A 14627-nucleotide genomic window follows, 5' to 3' on the forward strand; every position below is an offset into this window, starting at 1 on the left:
GAGCCCGCAACACGCCCTATATAATGTGTACATTTACAACAATAAATATTGAGTTCGCCTCGAGACATCAAGTTAGTCTGATCGTTTCATTTCGTCACCCCGCCCGACCTCCCGCTCTACTACTGGATCTACACCTTGGACTTGACCATCGCTTCACCCCAGGACTACGAACCAGTATCTTCCACCGACCTACGCAGTGACACCGGACTTGAGAGGAATTTCGAGACTACATAACTTTCGGGATTTACGACCCCGAGAGCGACGACGGCAGCGAGACACGGCCAACACCTACCCCTTGCTACAGGATTGTGGAATACAGTCCAAACTGTTACTTGTACAGTACATTAAATAAATTCAAAATGTTTTTCCACAAAGTATATGCTTAAACAATAAATAATATCATAAATTTTAATTAGAAAATAAATAAACGATGCGTAAATTTGATAGCAATAAAAAGAAATATTCGCAAATTCTTTTTCACTCGAGTAATTTTCCTACCATTTTTACGGTCAAAGAACCAGAAAAAAAAACAAATTGTCATCACAACTTTGCTATATAGCTAGTTTAAATATTGTAATATCCATATCCCTAGTCGATTCCAGATATTCATGGACAGTTAAAAATATCAAACATTGTTTTCATAAATGACCCTCTAAACCTGAGTAATAATGTATGTTATTACACTTACTGTGAAACTATTCAAAACGCACGTGCTGTCCTACGAGGCGAGGTATATGTTTTAGACTCCTGAAAACAAGAATCAAGGCAACTCAGAACATTCTGTACCATAAACGACTTAAGATGTTTAGTGTGTTGCCGAAATAACTAAGGGATGCTGAGTCCATCGCATCGTTTTGTGGGATGGCGATGGTTGCCGTTAAAAACAAACATCCATACAGGATACAGGTATCTAAAGTGTCATCGGAAAGAGTCTGAATTACTAAAAAAATTATAAATTATTGTAAATTATTTTATTTTTTTAAAATCACCACTTATTTTTTTCCGTTTCTCGTTTTCTGTTACTGTTCATAATACAGAATAACTCCGTTAATCCGAACTCCAGTCATCCTTATTGGCAAATATCCGGATCGTTATCAAGAAATAAAAAAATAAAGAATATTTATTTATTTAATTTTACAATACGCCCAAGGGGCATTTACAAAAAATATACAGGTAAGTACAAACATAGTGCGTAAAAATTTAAAAGATAAACAATGCTTTTTTGTATACATTTAGAAACAATAAGAAGCATACTGCCATGCAAAATAAAAAGTGAAACTTTACATAGTAAAAAAGAAAAAAAAATGGAAATAATAAAAAGCAAATTTTAAATAACTTGTAAAGAATTCAAACAAAAAAATAAATACATTTTCATATACTTATAAGTATTAAAAAAATGGTATCAACAAATTATTGTTAAAAACAAATAATGAAAATTAGTTAACAGTAAGTATATATGTGATAATAATATAATATACGGTACACAAAAATATTTGATAAATTAATATCAGAAAGAGATAAGATAATAATAATACACATCAAAAACAGAGAAAGAATTGTATGAAAAAGAATGTTTTATTACGACATTAATAATTAGTTTCAAACAGTGCATTTAAGAACGTTTTAAAATGGATAATTGTCGTATTAAAAATGTCTATTTCACATGTAAATTTGTTGGCCAAGGAATGTAAACGCGGAATCGGAGAGTGATATGTTATGATAACGAATAAAAAGGGCAATTGACTTTGCTGGACATGTTTAAGCAAGTTTTCAATGTGATTTCAATTCGCTGTTTTATTTTAAACGAAATAAAAAAGTGGTATTTGCGTTATTTAAAAAAACATTGCTTTAATATGGTTAATCCAATTATTTGTATTTCTGCATATCCGGAAAACGTCTGGCGTTCATTGATTCGGATAATTAGAGTATTACTGCACATACAGTTTATTGTAGTTATATTTCGTTATAGTTTGAACACTGTGCTGTGCCAATAGTGTACAGTTACAGATTTAAAAAAATGTAATTCAAAAAAATTATTAGATAGGTACTAAAAGCATACAGAAATAGTAGGCCTGGCTGTTTTTAGCAAAACATAGAATCGACCTTACTGCACCCTATAACACCAATATCTATTTTTTTCAAAATCGCGGACCGGCTGCCTTTTGCATAACTACGTTTAATTGCAACTAATTTTATTAAATTGCGTGCCCTGTGCTGCATTCACGATTGACTGCAGTGTTTACATTCACTGGGTCAACTTTAAAAAGGCTCAAGACCTCAGCTTCTTGTTTTGTTTATCAACCAGCGAAGACAATGATTCCGCGTGACCGATTGACCTTGATACTATGGACATCATTACGGTCGTAATACTTCGATTGCAGTAAACAAGAGCGGCGGATTGTGGCACTGTCTGCGCATGCTCCCTCCGCCTCCGGGTTCCCCTCCGACCGACAAGACAACCGCCACAGTGACAGCGACAGTGACGCACGGTAACCGGACGGTTCTGGATAAACCGGGTGGCGATTGTGCTATCTACATTCATTTGCTCATTGTATATATCTGACATCAATAAAATTTATATAATTTGTTTAATAATTCATAAGCTACCTATGTGTATGTTTGTTAGAAAATATTTCGTCCTAAAGAGGAAAGGCGATCTGACTTTTCTTCTTACAGACGTATTCCCGTACTTTCTCCCTGGGTTATGGCACTAGAGCTTTTTGCACCCTATAAATATTTTTCGTTGGCGTGTCTCTGTGGCTGTGCTTTTTTGGTAAATTGTTTCTTGTGAGAGCTAGGACCATCCAAAAATCCAAAAAAGCGCCCAGTTTTATCCGCCGTTTTTGGACGTATACTGATCAAATATGATAAATATTTTGAAAAAAAAACAAAAATGTAAATACGCAGAATTTTTTTTCTGATACTTTCAAAAAAATAAACTAAATCGGTTCAGTTTTGAGGTGCGGAAAACGGAACAGCGAAACGCCGATTTTATTTAGTCAAAATCAGTCCGACATGCAGTTGTTTTTTTGCACAGTATTGAGGAGGCATTTGCGAGAGAGTGACAGAAAAACATTATTTAAAATTATCGTTAAGGGAAGTTGCACAGCAAAAAGTAAAAATTTTCTTCGTAGAAATAGGTAAAGTTTTCTAGCGAACAAAGCGTTTTGGAAAACTGCAACAATTATTTTGCTTAAATTTTTCTGAACTCTTCGATACAAAAGTTTTATTTTAATTTTAAAAATCTGTATTGTGTAATCAATGTTATAATTACATAATATTTACCACGGTTCGAGTATAAAAAAATACATAGATTTTTACATTGTTTTTTATAGCACAGTGCTTCAAAGGACATACCGACTAGAAAACATAGAAAAGTAGCCAGAAACTAAAATGCACGCAACGACCCATGGAAAGACAGATGCTAAGTGTATGTCTAAGAGACAGAATAAGAAATAAAGAAATAAGGCGCTGAACGGGAGTCGTGGATATCATGGATCGTGCAGCAATATTAAAATAGCAGTGGGCAGAACACTCGGCGAGGCAAAATGATGGCAGGTGGACACCCAGAATAATAGAGTGAAGACCAAGGGCAAATAAAAGCAGTGTTGGAAGGCCACAGAAAAGATGGGCCGATGACATTGCTCCAATAGCCGGCGAAACATGGATGATGAAAGCGGGTAATAGGAAGGAATGGAGACGTTTGGAAGAGAATAAGGCTGAAGAAGAAGAAGAAGAAAAGCGTGTTTTAAAGAATGAATTCAACTTTTTATGGTACTACTGGCCTAAGATCATATTTTCTAAAGATATTTAGAAAAATACAAATATCCGTTTTTCTTTTTTATAGAATGGGTGTACAAATTAACATGATTATTTCATTCATCATCATCATCATTCCCTTTACGCACCTAATGGTGCATAGGGCACTGGATTTTTTTTTTTTTTAGAAAAAGAAATATTTGCGTTCTTATGATTTACCCAAATATTTAATTTTGAGGGCCATTTTCAACGAGTTGTAAATAACTCACTATTAGAAAATGGGAATCAAGTTGGGGTAAAGTGGGATTCGAACCACAGACCTTTGGTCCGTGAGTCCGAGACACTAGCCACAGGACCACAACCCGATTCATTGGCACACCAATCGCAGCGTATCTTGATCATTTTCGTTACATGAAGCTGAGATGATCAGTCTCACGCTTCAGGTACCAGTTCAGGGACTATGAAATATATTAACTGTAAAAACACCCTTTTAATCAATATTTCATATCAACCATGTCGGGAATCGAACCCGAGACCTCTTGCATGGCGGGCAAACGCGCTGACCATGATACTACGAGGCCGACAAATTATTTAATTTAAGGTAAAATAATAACCCCGTGTTACCCATAGGATTTGCAGCTACAAAATCTCTCCTATTAAGGTTTACTAATTTATAAATGAATAAAATCCTAATTTATAATTTTAATAGTATTTACATAAATCAAGTATCTAATACAGAATATTGTGGTAATGGAGAAAAAAATAATTTTCCCATAGTTTACTCCTATTCACTCTGCTGAGAACAAGTGAAAATAATCGAATTTCAACCCCCGTCACCCCTCACTCGTGGCTCTGGAAAAACACAAAATACTAATTTATTTATTACTCCCGTGTGTATTCGTTTTATGTAAACACTGTTAAAAATATAAAATAGGATTTTATTCATTTCTAAAATATGTCCATTGATAAGAAAGCTTTCGCGGCTCCGAAACCGTTCTACAAATACATTACAACGGATATGAAAAACATTTTATAGAATGGAATATAGAAGTCGAAGAATTTACTGGTCTTATGACCTGTCATTGGCTAGTTTAAGATACTACTTTATATATACTCTGAGCAAAGATACCAGTCTCGAAGAAGTGGCGAAAGTGACGAAACAGGTCATGGGGTATTCGAAATTAACTCCATTCTGGCTATAGTTAATCATCCACATTTCCTAAACTCTTCCATCAGTTTTTTTCATATTTATTCATTACCACAAGCATTTGTCATATTTATTTATTTAAACACTTTATATACATATACAGTTTACATATATATGCATATAGACGGGCATATTGCCTTAAGGCAATTTCTTCCTACCTACCCAAACCGTTCTATTTGAGAAAATCAGTGGTATATGAACATATTGTTGGTTTATTAGTAATTTAATTACGGAACAAAATATCGATAAAATTTATTTTTTTAAGAAGTAAAAATTGACTAAATATCTACACTATACTATGGAGAGAGGAGAGGGTAAAGGAGGAATGAAAGGGGGAGGAAAAAGGAAAAATTTTAATATTCAGGAAGTGACATTTCATACGTAATTTGAATGTAAATAAAGAAGGGGCGTCTCTGACATTAGTGGGTAGATTATTCCATGATCGAGCAGCTACTTCTGTGAAAGAGGAGGCTTAAAAATTAGAGCGGTGAAAGGTTTATCTCGTTACTAGAACGAAGAGTTAACCCATGCTCTGATAGAGGTTGGAAGAGCTCTCTCAGATAAACAGTCATAATACTAGACACTTCAATAAGAACCTGATTCTTTCTACAAAGAGGAGTCAATACTTTTTTATCTCAAAGGCAGCAATACTATATAACGCCCGATGATATAATATAACCTTATCCTGGATTCATGAAAGTGTGGTAAGGTAGCCAGTCTGAGGAAGGTGTTGGCTACATTTTTAAACTGTATTGGTCGGGGAGAGTCAGAGCAATTGTTTGTCCGATGTAGAAGAACGTTAGTTAATTTTTAGTTTTAATGGTGATGACTTAGGATTTAGGTATTTGTGGTATGCATATTTATTATTTATTTTTAATCTGGAAGTAGGGCACACATAAGCATATTCTTATGTGTGCTCTAATAATATAAATAAAATTAAAAAATATAAATTATATTTATTTTAAATAAAAATATGTTTACTGTCTTAAAACGGGGAAGCTATCCCTAGTTAGGCAGTAAAGTATTTAAAAACAACCATATAGATGTGTCAAAACTTGAGTCAGTTATTTATTAACACTAGTAATTTCTAGTTACTGTTCTGTGGAACTGAGCAATCGATGTGTTCATATATCATTGATCAACAATATCCAATGGTAAAAAATCCGAGTCTTTGGTATTGTATATTATTTGTGAACCTCAATAAACAAAGAAACTTGTTTTTTTAGAAAGAAAAAAAAGAGCCGAAGAAACCTTTGTAGATGTGGGTGAGAAAGATTCATCTGGCTGAATTATTTCATCTACTAGGCAACGCCTGAAAATAATTTTCAATTTTAATATTTTTTCTTACTTTAATACTAACTGGTAACGTTGTAATTATTATATTCAAAGTGCCAACTTACTTTTATTTATTTTTTTATTTTATTCAGGAAACATTCAGTACGGTTACATAGTTTTATATTTTACACAGTTAGACTTAACTCTAATGGACCAGTGAAGTTCCCACATTGTATAATAATTATATTATGTAGGGTTATCAATAAAAGTACAAAAAAGGGAAGGAAAAAAAACATAGATGGAAGTTGTTTAAAAATTAAAATTAAAGTGAAAAAAGTTGTTTAAAAGTTTGTTGTTAGAAGAAAAAATTTTTTAAAAGTAACAAAAAGGTAAGAATTAAAATGGAGAGTGAAAAACATGCTCAGATATAAAAAAATAAAAAAACATTTTCAAAAAGGAAAAACATAAAAATACACATTCATATTTTATGTGATTCAAAGAAACGATCAGAAGAATCTTTAAATGAAATAATAAAGACAATAAATTTAAAAAAACTTCTTCAAAATTTATGACACATAGTAAGAGCAGCAATATATGGATTTTATATACAAATACAATATAAGTAATTAAAAGAAGTTTTAAAGTATAAAAACATAAATGCAGCAGAGAAAAAAGAACAGGTTTAGCAAGTAATAAGGAAAACCAAAGGCAGTTGATAAAATTAAATTAAAGTGATTTTAGCAGTAATACAAATTTCAGTAGAGAAATTTTACTAAAAATAACAAAATCAATGTATGTAATGTGAAGTGATGTAAGAGAAAAGGGGATCAACGGGAGTTTTATTAAAACGTTTTTAATACACTATTTTTAAATAATTGTAATCCGGTATGATGGATACTATCTACATGGTTAAAAAAGCTGTTGAAAGTGGAACACGATCCATGTAAAAACGAATTCTGACAGTAGTTCGCAATAGTTCAGTTAGTGTAGTACTTTACTATAGAGACGGACACCGAAACTTCCGCGACACTAATTATTATCTAGTATCGAAGTAAGCTTATTAGGTACGTATTTTAATACCTCGTTAAATAATAAAATACCCTCGCTTGCAGGGCAGGAGTTGAAGATTAATGATTAAAATATAATGAACGTAATAAAATATCAACAAGGTATAACTGATTAAATTCAGTTTCAAAGAACGCTTTATTTTTATGGCACCTTTAAAGTGATAATAAGCGTCTTTCGAACTGGGTCATTGGCGATAAAAGTGATTTACTGTGTTCATTTCGCGGTCACAATAATATAATAATATTATCGTGCACACATAGGTAAATTTAGTACTCGGTACGTCCCTCTCTCTTTAAAATTTAATTTTAATAATATTCGTATTTTCCCAGTGTTTTGAGCTTTTATGACCAGATTTCTAGACATGTATTATTTTTGCATTTGGCTTACTGAAGTATTCTGATTATGTCTTATCACGTACGCACATGGATATTTGTTATATTTTATAATTAATAATAACGTTTTCTTTGCAATTGTATTTTAGTTTTAAAGCTGTAAGGATATACTCTCTTCTAATTACTAAGAAACAAAATGTACGTAACAAATATGAGAGTACACGGCGTTTAAGAAAAATATTTTTATTGATGACTTTATTTTTTTCGAACAACTAATGTTTATCATGCAAAGTGAAGAATTCACAATTTATTCTCAGTTCGTGTTGATTTTAAGCAAGCCATCCCGTTTAGTCAACTTCTGCCATCGCAGTAGCTGACTGTCCGTAGTAGCTGTAGCTGAAGTCCGGACAAACCGACGGAAGAGTGTATTTGTACTGTTGGCCATCAGATCCACATTCCACGCTGGTCGCATGAGCCCTGTCAAACCATTCAGCTTCACATCTCTGGCATCATCCAATAGCTCACGGTGCCACAGGATGTGTTCGGCCGATTGATGGTCATCTCCGCAAGCACAGCTCGAGACAGGGGCAAGTCCAAGCCTATGAAGCTTGTCTCTAAACTCTCAATGTCCCGAAACCATTTGTGCGGTATGATGGGCAAACACCAAGAAATTACCACACATCATGTGTCTGATGGAAGGTAAAAAAGGGGAATACATTGAAATCTTCGTTAGATTTAATCAGACAGTCAAACAGTTTGTAATATTGCTGGGTAGTGTTAGACGCGCCGTTCCCTGCGGGGGTAGGCCTCAGATTATAGAACGCCGTATCACTCTATCTTTACATAAGGACCTCGCTTCCTCTACATTCGTACGTCTTATCTTTGCACTTAACTTCCAGCCTTATTATACTGGATATCTAGGGCGTAGATATTATCTACACCCTGTTCGTCGCTCATCTGAAAAACCAACTCTTTTTGTGTATTACATTTGCACGATAAATAAAGTGAATTTTAATCAAGGAAGTGTTTTCTCTGCTTCATGACTTCCACAAGCGCCGAATCCCAGAATCTAAAAGACGACACAATCACATTGTGTTACTAATAACTATTATTAATAATTATTTGTTCATTGAACATTATGGTACCATTTAATAAAAAATCGCCAGTTTGGAATATTATGAGATAATAAACTGGCTGTATGTTTTTTTTATTTAAGAAGACTTTGCGAGGTATAATTTATCATAAAAAGTGCAATTGTTTGCTACCAACAAATGCTGAAAAATGTTTTCATTCTTCACAACTTACCACTGATTGACTTTAAGCATAAAACTAATAATTTGTGATAACAATATAAGTAATACGTGCTTTTTTTATGACTTGGTATTCGGTATTCAGCTGAATACTGTATAGTATTCTATACTTGGTAGCGCGAGTGGTTGATAGGATTGAGTGGTTTGTGGCTGAACCGACCACCGGTGGATGAAAGTCCACCTATCCTACACATCCTGTAATCTCCCAACTTTCAATGTTTGTTATTCTCCTCGTCTCTAAGAGCATGGGTTGCTACGGTTGCTATGGGAACAATTTTCCATATCCAAAGCAACCAATATCAACTATTACATATTTTTCCTCTTCTTGATAATTTTTGCCAACTTCAGCATGTTAGAATTTTATCTGCCCGCATCTGCTCGTCCTATGATCATCTGCCTGCATCTGAACATTTTTACATTATCTGACCGCCGCTCCGCCACATTCATCATTATATTTTGCAAATAACTTTAGTGAAAGTGCCGTGTTCACCAAAAAGGGAAAAACTACCCAGAAGCCAGGACTTGGAGATATCATCCAGATTCCTGTCCCGGATTCCCTTTCCTGTCTTCCTAAAGATAGGATTTTTGTCTACTGAAGTTTGTTTATCCGCATACTGTTCGATTCCGCAGTTTCCATCTCCGCGCAACGCATCTCTCATTTCCCCGCAATTTTTAACACAGATCAATAGATTCAGTCAAATAATATCCACACAAAATTATAATCGCCACCCCAACACTATTTAAAAAAGTAGCGGAATAGGCTAAATACAGAATAGTAACCGAATATTCGTGGCATCTCTAGTTACAACTCAAAGTTGATCAAATTCTGGAATCAAATATCCCACAAGTCACAACGGAGTGCCCCTGAAGTAAAGTTTACTCATTTTTTTTCTTTTTCCAAAAAATTTTACAACGTATTGGAATGCGCCAAAAAGAAACGATTTAAAAAAATAAAAATTGTATTTTTTATGCGATCGGTTTATAATACGGGGATGTACATGCACAGTGTACAGTGTACATTTGGGTGTGTTCAATAAAAAAACATTTCAATAAAAAAACAATTCAATAAAAAAACATTTTTTAGTGTAAATAGGTCTCAAAAGTCGTATCCGAAAAATCGTCTATGGTTCACTAAAATGGATTGAAAATTCAAAAAATATTGCTGTGAGAAAAAAAAAATATTAGAAGTTTTTTTTTTCAATACAAACGATTTTATTAATTTGTTGACTCATTAAAAAATAAAACACAAGAAAAATATACATTTATTACTGATTCGACAAACATTAAAAATACCGAAAATAGCATATTTGACACAAGAATACAAAATTTTATGCGTTTTTAAGGCAGTTAATAGACATTTTAAAGCTTATTAATGAACAGTAAAATAAAAATAATAAATTGAGTTTTTCTACTGACATTTCTTGGTGGAACTGCATTTTAATTATAATAATAAAAATACGTAAATAGTTTTATTCCACTTTTATTTATAAATTTTTACCAGTGACCGGGTTTCCTCGTGACCGACATCTTCACCCGTCTGACGATGTCGGTCACGAAGAAACCCGGTCACTGGTAAAAAAATATTAATACAAGCGGAATAAAACTGTTAACGTATTTTTATTATTATGTCAACCTCCGCGGTGTAGTGGTCAAGACGTTTGACTCACACACGAAAGGTTCCGGGTTCGATTCCCGGTAAAACACAAAAATTACTATATAATTTTTCTCAAGCCTGGGTGTTCTGTGATGTAATTCACCACTGTAATTGGGTCTCCTGGCCTGTCGTGGTGCAAAAATAAATAACTAAATGATTATAAAAATAATAAGATTTCGTGCATATAACAAGGTTCATGCATTTTTTTGTAAAACGCAACTTTTGAGATCTGTTACGTTTCTGAGTTCGAAAGTTGAAAAAAAACACACCCTAGTGTACATGCATCGGCACTTGTTATTAAGTGGCACAGCAGGTATAAACATAATGTATAATTATTTTGCTTTTTCGCCTATTAACGAACAAACTGTTCTCTGAAGTAATAAATAATCGTTCGTTATTCACACGCGTCATCTTAATAAGTCAGAAATATTCCCCGAGGCCCTTTGGCCATACTCGTATGTAGTGTAGGATCGCAGGCACTGCTGCCTGTGCTTTGCAAGAAATGTAGCAACTTGTCAAACTCCGCATATTTCTCACCGAGGTCTGTAGACACCCCTGTAGTTTTGTTAGACACACCTCCGATCCTCCGATCCTCCGCTCCACGCGTAATGATGGGTTTTTATGTTCTGTTAATTAGATATTATTACGAAGCAATGGAACACTACTCTTATGTAACGAACAATATTATACCTACAATACGTAAGGTATAATTCCGTGCGACAAAACTTTTTTTGTTTTAGTTTATTAATTATTTAATAAAGAAACCTTGCACTTATACGAGTATAAGATACAATACATCTTCAGGTATGTTTGTTGGTTTTTATAATACTTTTTAGTTAATTTTTGGATTTCTGAATTGTCGCTGTTTTAATATTGTGAGGTTAAGCCATTGCAGATTTTTAGTCCATTTTTTTAATTTATTTATTTAATGTACAAAATACACAATTTTACATAGACACAATTAAATGTTTTTTATGTCCCGACTTGTTAGAAAATTCCGTGTTAAGTCGGGACTCTTCGGTATATAAATCAAAAATATTTATTTACATATTAAAACAATAAACAGGTAATGAGGAACTTCAGCCCTACGTGAAATTGGATACAAAAAATGTTTTCTTACGCGGGGTAAAAATTAGAGCATTAAATTGTACAACAAAGTTTCTTGAAAATGTACAGAAAAAATAATCAAAAATATTTTGATAAAAACGCACTACTTTAAATGACGTCACTGGTTCATGTGAATCGACCTATGATCTGAGAGCTATGGAAGATTTCCGGTCTGCTTATCGCTTCTGGACCAATGGGAAGAATTGAATGAGAATAAGCGGAAATGAACCTCTGACGTCACACGCGGAGTTATTTCAGAAAAACAAAACTTTAAAAAATCGTAGCACCGATAATACGGTATGTAAAAATTAAAAAAAAATAACTTTCACTTAGTTTAACAGTCTATTAACAAATATTTTTTTTTATAAAAACCACTGAACTTCCTCATTAAAACAATATGCAAAATAATCAAAATAATATACAAAATAATAATAGAAAAATAAAAATAATAAAAATTTATAAAACATGTCGAAAATGGAATCAAAAGTTATATAATAATAGGTATGACAGTGATGACATACACATATACGATATACGTATATGTATAATAATGAAAACAGCAGCGATGTTATGCATTTATTCCCGAAGCAATCTCATACAGTGGTCTCTACCCCTCGATACAATCCAGTTATGGATCTTCATCTTAAATATAGACGTTGTTTTGGAGAACTTAATATGTTCATCCAAGACGCTGAACACTCTTGGAGCTATATATGAAAAGTGTCTCCGAGCAAACATCGTCGTTGTTCATTGATTGGCCTGTTTTTGTTTTCACTCTTCATATGTGGTAATGTTGTGATTTTCTCGTGTTATGATTGTGTTTATCAGTTACTTTTGAAATCACATTTATTTATTTAAAAACTGTAGTCAGCGTCTTTACGGCTTGGGTAACGCATTACGTAATGTAGACGACTGTAAATATCAGACAGAATAACAGTGCGAATGATAAGTTAATTAATAAAAAGCAGGTAGCCGTTAAACTGCCGATATGTACAGAAAAATAGCTTCATATTATCCGCAGAAGCCGTATTCAACAAGCGAATCGACTTATTAAGTTTAGGTAGCCTGTGAACTAATAATATCCTGAGTAGTTTTTCGTTACACCAGGAGTTCAATTTATTTTTGTGAGTCTGTTGCGATTTGCTGCTGGAGTGGACAGTGTAAAATTTTATTTTTATTTATTAGCGGAAAGTGACTAACCTGCTTTCCTTCCATACTTTTATTTGCTTTTTATATATATCTTGATATTTTTATGTTTTTTCACTTTTTATTTTTGTATTATTAAATGAAGTACTCGCTATTATTTGGGATATTATTTATAACTCTCATTAAATTGAAAAAAAATATATATATTATAAGATTATGTTAACCGATGTTATTTTGTTGCGTTTACTCAGTACCTATGCCATGTTGTCACGTAGTTTAATTTGTTCGGTGTTTTGACGTTTTCAAAGTCCCTTTTCACAGTGTAACCATTTGTAAAAAATAAATAAAGAACAACATTCAATTTTTGAGCTTTGGAATCGAAAAACTAGTGGTTACATTTCACTATAGTAAAAATGCGGGTGAAACAACGCACTGATAGTAGAACGATAGTAAAACCAAAATCGTTGGTAAATTAAACTATAGTAAAACTTTACTTTTACTAACGATCAAACAACCGGGCCTTAGAAAGTCCAATGAATAGATAAAAGTAAAGTCGAACGTTACACACCTATCAAAAGCTTATTCAAACAGTAAGCTTTTATCGGTTTATTAACTTTTTTGTGGAAAAACGAGGAAAATATGATATAGTTGACGGTGCATACTTTTTAGTTGAAGTGAACTTATCTTGTGTTATGAAATTATATTACGAATATGGCAACATATTTTAAATTAAAATAGAATTTTCATGACTATGTGTCAACTATTATTATGTCTTTTTAAATATTGTTAATACGATTCGACGTTTTTTCATCGCATAAAATAAACATGACAGTTTTCCATAACGATGTTCCGCGTATTCATAACACGTACGCAACTTTAATAAATCTACGTGGAAGCTTCCAGAGAGCGGCATTTTCCCTCGCTTTGCACAATTATTGCTCAGGGCTAAAGCCTCATTTTTGGTGAGTCGATAACATGGAGCCAATAAAATCTGATTTCACCTTATTATATGTACTCATATTAAACACATGGTAAGGTACTCACCGTGATAAAAAATGCGAAAAGAAATGCTTTCATTGTGGATGTTTTCCGTCACTCAACAATAACTTGTGAATAAAAGATTTAGTATTTTATGACTTAAGTTTTAAAACATCGAAGGTCTCCCAATGATGGTTCTACATCGGGCCAGGAGCCAAGAACGCGTTCAGCGATATTGGCGTTACTTCACGAACTGTTTATTTGGCCGACCATTGCACTTTATTACTACTTTATAGTAGAGATAACTATTTATCAAAATGTTTTTGTAACCAGACGGTGTCAATACTCAACACTCAGATAATTCATTGACATTAGAAATTACACGCTTTAATCCTGCCAGTGAAAGACTTACTAAGTTTAAAATGAAATTGTTGTTAAATTTACATTACTCATATAGACAGAAATGAATTTATTATAAGCTCAGAGTAATAATTCACTAGAGAAGCCGTTTAGCTCTATTGCATAGATTGATTAATAGATTAATCATTACTTATTAACTAATTTATAGTAAACTAGCGGACCCGACAGACGTTGACCTGTCCGAACGTTGGCAAAAGACTTTTCATTGATAAGTAGGTACCTAGATTCTTGTTTGTGACTAAATTCCAAAACCAAAAATTGTTCATATTCAAATATTGAATTCAAGTAAGTACCTTAGTACTTGTTTATGGTTGAATTCCAAAACATAAATATTTTTTCAAATATGGCATTCTTTTTGCAAACGTCAAACT

General features: G+C 33.1%; 1 long non-coding RNA gene across 1 annotated transcript in view; it reads right to left on the reverse strand.

Annotated features, from left to right (window-relative positions):
- LOC148275378 (uncharacterized) overlaps window positions 1–14100 on the reverse strand; it is a 28106-nt gene extending 14006 nt beyond the window's left edge. The window contains exon 1 of the long non-coding RNA XR_015824041.1: window positions 13903–14100. This is a non-coding gene — a long non-coding RNA (uncharacterized LOC148275378). The remainder of the gene's footprint in view (window positions 1–13902) is intronic.
- Between the last annotated feature and the right edge of the window lie 527 nt (window positions 14101–14627).

This window comes from Micrasema longulum, unplaced genomic scaffold, assembly GCF_059751315.1.
Source record: "Micrasema longulum isolate JH-2025_06_02 unplaced genomic scaffold, ASM5975131v1 h1tg001437l, whole genome shotgun sequence".
In the NCBI taxonomy this organism is placed as follows: domain Eukaryota; kingdom Metazoa; phylum Arthropoda; class Insecta; order Trichoptera; family Brachycentridae; genus Micrasema; species Micrasema longulum.